Source organism: Leopardus geoffroyi, chromosome B3 (assembly GCF_018350155.1).
Source record: "Leopardus geoffroyi isolate Oge1 chromosome B3, O.geoffroyi_Oge1_pat1.0, whole genome shotgun sequence".
Classification (NCBI taxonomy): Eukaryota; Metazoa; Chordata; class Mammalia; order Carnivora; family Felidae; genus Leopardus; species Leopardus geoffroyi.
Window position 1 is genome coordinate 28,378,701 of NC_059337.1, and position 6,000 is coordinate 28,384,700.

The window sequence follows — 6,000 nt, forward strand, 5'->3', positions numbered from 1 at the left end:
TAATATATATAGTTCTGGGAGTGCCTGGGTCGCTCAGTCAGTTAAGTGTCCGACTCTTGGTTTTGGCTTAGGTCATGAACTCATGGTTCATGGGATCAAGCCCCGCATTCAGCTCTGCACTGATAGCACAAAGCCTGCTTGGGATTCTCTCTCTCCCTCTCTCTCTGCCCCTTCCCTGCTTGCACACTCTCTCTCTCAAAATAAATAAGTAAACTTAAAATATATGTATTATATATGTTATGTATAATATATATATTTATATATATACACACACACACAGAGTTCTGTATGGTTTCAATTTTTTAATAACTGGAAGTTTTATCATTCTTTTCATGACTTAAAAATATTACTCAAGATTATACCGTGCATATTTTCAGACCACAACGTTATGAAACTAGAAATCAACCACAAGAAAAAATTTGGAAAGGTAACAAATACTTGGAGACTAAAGAACACCCTACTGAAGAATGAATGGGCCAACCAAGAAGTTAAAGAGGAAATTAAAAAGTTCATGGAAGCCAATGAAAATGATAACACCACAACCCAAAACCTCTGGAACGCAGCAAAGGGGGTCATAAGAGGAAAGTATATAGCAATCCAGGCTCTCCTAAAGAAGGAAGAAAGATCTCAGATACATGACCTAACCTTATGCCTTAAAGAGCTGGAAAAAGAACAGCAAATAAAACCCAAGATCAGCAGAAGACAGGAAATAATAAAGATTAGAGCAGAAATTAATGCTATTGAAACCAAAAAAAAAACAGTAGAACAGATCAATGAAACCAGAAGCTGGTTCTTTGAAAGAACTAGCAATATTGATAAACCACTAGCCAGTTTGGTCAAAAAAAAAAAAAAAAAAAAAAAAAAGGAAGGGACCCAAATAAATAAAATGAAGAAAGAAAGGAGAGATCACAACCAACACAACAGAAATGAAAACAATGAGAGAATATTATGAGCAGTTATATGCCAACAAAATGGGCAATCTGGAAGAAATGGACAAATTCGTAGAAACATATACACTACCAAAACTGAAACAGGAAGAAATAGAAAATTTGAAAAGACCCATAACCACTAAGGAAATCGAATTAGTAATAAAAAATCTGCCAAAAAACAAGACTCCAGGGCCAGATGGCTTTCCAGGGGAATTCTACCAAACATTTAAGGAAGAGTTAACACCTATTCTCTTGAAACTTCTCCAAAAAATAGAAATGGAAGGAAAACTTCCAAACTCTGTCTCTGAAGCCAGCATTACCCTGACTCCAAAACCAGACAGAGACCCCACTAAAAAGGAGAACTATAGACAAATTTCCCTGGTGAACATGGATGCAAAAATCCTCCACAAGATATTAGCCAACCGGATCCAACAACACATTAAAAATATTATTCACCACGACCAAGTGGGATTTATACCTGGGATGCAGGGCTGGCTCAATATCCACAAAACAACATGATTCATCACATCAATAAAAGAAAGACAAGAACCATATGATCTTCTCAACAGATGCAGAGAAAGCATTTGACAAAATACAGCATTCTTTCTTGATAAAAACCCTCAAGAAAGTAGGGATAGAAGGATCATACCTCAAGATCATAAAAGCCATATTTGAACGACCCAATGCTAATATCATCCTCAATGGGGAAAAATTGAGAGCTTTCCCCTTAAGGTCAGGAACAAGACAGGGATGTCCACTCTCACCACTGTTATTCAACACAGTACTGGAAGTCTTAGTCTCTGCAATCAGACAACACAAAGAAATAAAAGGCATCCAAATCAGCCAGGAGGAAGTCAAACTTTCACTCTTCACAGATGAAACCCAAAATATTCCACCAAAAAACTGCTAGAACTGATTCATGAATTCAGCAAAGCTGCAGGATATAAAATCAATGCACAGAAATCGGTTGCATTCCTATACACCAACAATGAAGCGACAGAAAGAGAAATCAAGGAATCAATCCCATTTACAGTTGCACCAAAACCCATAAAATACCTAGGAATAAATCTAACCAAAGAGGTGAAAAATCTATACATTGAAACTATAGAAAGCTTATGAAAGAAATTGAAGAAGACACACACACACACACACACACACACACACACACAAAGGAAAAAGATTCCAGGCTCCTGGATAGGAAGAACAAATATTATTAAAATATCGATACTACCCAAAGCAATCTACATATTCAATGCAATCTCTATCAAAATAATACCAGCGTTCTTCAAAGAGCTAGAACAAATAATCCTAAAATTTGTATGGAACCAGAAAAGACCCCGAATAGCCAACGCAATCTTGAAAAAGAAAACCAAAGCAGGAGGTATCACAATCCTGGACTTCAAGCTATACTACAAGCTATAATCATCAAGAGACAGTATGGTACTGGCACAAGAACAGACATTCAGATCAATGGAACAGAATAGAGAACCAGGAATGGACCCACAAACATATGGGCAACTAATCTTTGACAAAGCAAGAAAGAATATCCAATGGAATAAAGACAGTCTCTTCAGCAAGTGGTGCTGGGAAAACTGGACAACGACATGCAGAATGAACCCGGACCACTTTCTTACACCATACACAAAAATAAACTCAAAATGGATGAAAGACCTCAATGTAAGACAGGAAGCCATCAAAATCCTTGAGGAGAAAGCAGGCAAAAACCTCTTTGATCTTGGCCACAGCAACTTCTTACTCAACATGTCTCCAGAGGCAAGGGAAACAAAAGCAAAAATGAACGACTGAGATCTTATCAAACTAAAAAGCTTCTGCACAGCAAAGGAAACCATTAGCCAAACAAAAAGGCAACTGACAGAATGAGAGAAGATATTGCAAATGACATATTAGATAAAGGGTTAGTATCCAAAATCTATAAAGAACTAATCAAACTCAACACCCAAAAAACAAAGAATCCAGTGAAGAAACGGGCAAAAGACATGAATAGACACTTCTCCAGAGAAGACATCCAAGTGGCCAACTGACACATGAAAAAATACTCAACATCACTCATCAGGGAAATACAAATCAAAACCACAATGAGACACCACCTTACACCTACCTGTCAGCATGTGTTGCTAACATTAACAACTCAGGCAACAACAGATGTTGGCGAGGATGCAGATAAGGAGGATCTCTTTTGCATTGTTGGTGGGAATGCAAGCTGGTGCAGCCACTCTGGAAAAGTGTGGAGGTTCCTCAAAAGACTAAAAATAGAACTACCTTATGACCCAGCAATTGCACTACTAGGTATTTATCCAAGGGATACAGGTGTGCTGTTCAAAGGGACATATACACCCCAATGTTTATAGCAGCATTATCACCATAGCCAAGGTATGGAAAGAGCCCAAATGCCCATCAATGGATGAATGGATAAAGAAGATGTGGTTGTGTGTGTGTGTGTGTGTGTATACACACACACACACACAACACACGTATATATATAATGTAGTATTGCTCAGCAATCAAAAAGAATGAAAGCTTGCCATTTGCGACTACGTGGATGGAACTGGAGGGTATTATGCTAAGTGAAATTAGTCAGTCAGAGAAACAAATATCATATGACTTCACTCATATGAGGACTTTAAGACACAGAACAGATGAACACAAGGGAAGAGAAGCAAAAATAATATAAAAACAGGGAGGGGGACAAAACATAAGAGACTCTTAAATATGGAGAACAGAGGGTTACTGGAGGGGTTGTTGGAGGGGGGATGGGCTAAATGAGTAAGGGGCATTAAGGAATCTACTCCTGAAATCATTGTTGCACTATATGCCAACTAATTTGGATGTAAATTTAAAAAAATAAAATTTATTAAAAAAAATATATTACTTGAGGCCGCCTGGGTGGCTCAGTCAGTTGAGCGTCTGACTTCAGCTCAGGTCATGATCTCGCCGTCTATGAGTTCGAGTGCCGCATCAGGCTCCATGCTGACAGCTCAGAGCCTAGAACCTGCTTCGGATTCTGTTTCTCCCTCTCTCTCTCTGGCCCTTCCCTGCTCGAGCTCGGTCTCTCTCTCTCTCTCTCAAAAATAAATAAGGATTAAAGAAAATTTTTTTAAATACTGCTTGAATCTCTCAGGCTGTATCCTAAACGTACACTTTTCAAACCTTCATGTCTTTACCCCTTGGGAATAAACTAGCAAATGGATTAATCTCAAATTCATCGTGCTAAGTGAACTAATAAGCCAGACTCAAAGACCATATACGACATTCTGGAAAAAGCAAAAATGTAACAATGGACAACAACTCAGTGGTTGCCGGGAGTTGAAAATGGGAGGAAGGGCTGCCTACAAAAAGACAGTTGAAGGAATTTGGCGGGTGACAGAACTGCTCTGTATCTTGATTGTGATGGGAGTCATATGACTATGCATTTGTCAAAACTCATTGAACCATACACCAAAAAGATAACTTTACTGCATGTAAATTTAAAAATAAATCCAAATAAACACACATACCAAAATAAAGGAAAATTTTCTTTGAGCGACCTATCAGCACACAAACACATGTATATATGTATTAACACAGGAAATGTATTCCACCACAATTCTATTTGCCTTTGTCACAGAGATGATGCTCTAGGGGGGAAAAGGCAGCAGAGAATGAAACAGCACCAAATTCCTATTGAATTCCTGCAAATGCATACTTGCTGTGTCCCCCGTTTATTTAAAACGTGATTTCTTTTCAGCTCTGTGCCTGCACATCTACATTTCACACGGAAAACCACTAACAACCTGCAGGGATAAGGGACAGCAGGGGTGGGACCCTAAATGGTTTAGGCATTCCAGCACACAGCATCAGAAACTGCCACCTCTGGCTGATGAACCTGGACAGGATTTTCTGGCACAATCACCAAGAGTTGGTGACGAGGGGTCAAGCACAGCAATCTGATCTACAGTACCAGGTATCAATGCTACTTCAATCACTAATCATTGAAGAAATAATATTAGAAAAAGGCCAAGAAATACCACTGGGCTCACAAAGCAGTAAAAACCGTCCAATGTGGCACACAGTACCCTCTACTACTAGAAAAGAAACACTACAAAGTCTCAGTCGCCCACAGAAGCACAGATCATCCAACACTAGGTTTAATAGCAATTGCTATCTGTACTGTTTAGACATAACACTAAAGTGGACATGGTCTGGACTCCTCTCAGCTTAAAAAACGCTCCTTAAACCCCATTCCCAAATTACCCTCTCACCCTTTTTCTCACACCCACAATGTGCTGCAAACTAAGCGCACGTATTTCATCCTTAAAATACACTCAGTATGGCTGTAGGAACAGCGCAGCCCACGTAACAATCCCCGCGCCTTAACAAAGCCTAAAACTCGTCTCCAAGATTCTGCAAAATGGTTTCGCTTGGCCAGTGTCTCCTCCTTCCCTCAGATAGGGGCACAAAATGAGCAAAAACTGGTTCAGGTCTCGCCGCACGATCTCACTGCAAGCTGTCTGCGCCTTACTTTCCAACAATAACTACAAAACACCAATATACCCTCTCCACTGAGCTCTGCCACGTGCGGGTGGGGGGGGGGGGGAGGTCGGGATCCGGAATGCCGGGGTGCAGGGGCCGGGGGCGCTGGATGAGGAGTCAGGGGTCGGAGAGCGCTGGGGCCGGGAATGTGAGGGTTTCGAAGGGCGCATAGACCGGGATGCGCTGGAACTGGGGGTTCGAAGGCACGGAAACAGGCGTCCGTGGGCCAAAGCGATCCCGGGAGGCCGCGCCGCCGGGGAGGCCGCGCCGCAGAGAACCAAGTCCTGGCCGCCCACGGGGCCCCGGCCGGGCACCGCCGCCGCAATGCCCGACTCGGTTCCGAGGGCCGCCTGGACCTCACAGGGTTTATGGAGCTGGGCGGGGGCAGCAGCCTTCCTCACCTGGGTCAGCGGCGGCGGCGGCTCGGGGGTCCCGGACGGGCCCTGGGAGTTTCCAGGCTGAGTGAGTCACTCGGGCGGGCCGGGAATGCGCCAGGAAACACCCGGCCTCCTCCCCTTCCTCCCGGGGCGGGGGCTCTCCC

The 6,000-nt window shown here is 42.3% G+C and overlaps 1 protein-coding gene across 6 annotated transcripts in view; it reads right to left on the reverse strand.

Moving 5' to 3' along the window:
• CYFIP1 (cytoplasmic FMR1 interacting protein 1) overlaps positions 1–6,000 on the reverse strand; it is a 132,703-nt gene extending 126,703 nt beyond the window's left edge. For 5 of the 6 annotated variants that reach the window (XR_006704499.1, XR_006704498.1, XM_045448950.1 and 2 more), the window contains exon 1: positions 5,861–5,982. The gene's annotated coding sequence lies outside the window, so the exon portion shown is untranslated. Of the gene's footprint in view, positions 1–5,860 lie in introns of all 6 variants that reach the window. The other variant, XM_045448949.1, reaches the window with a different exon arrangement.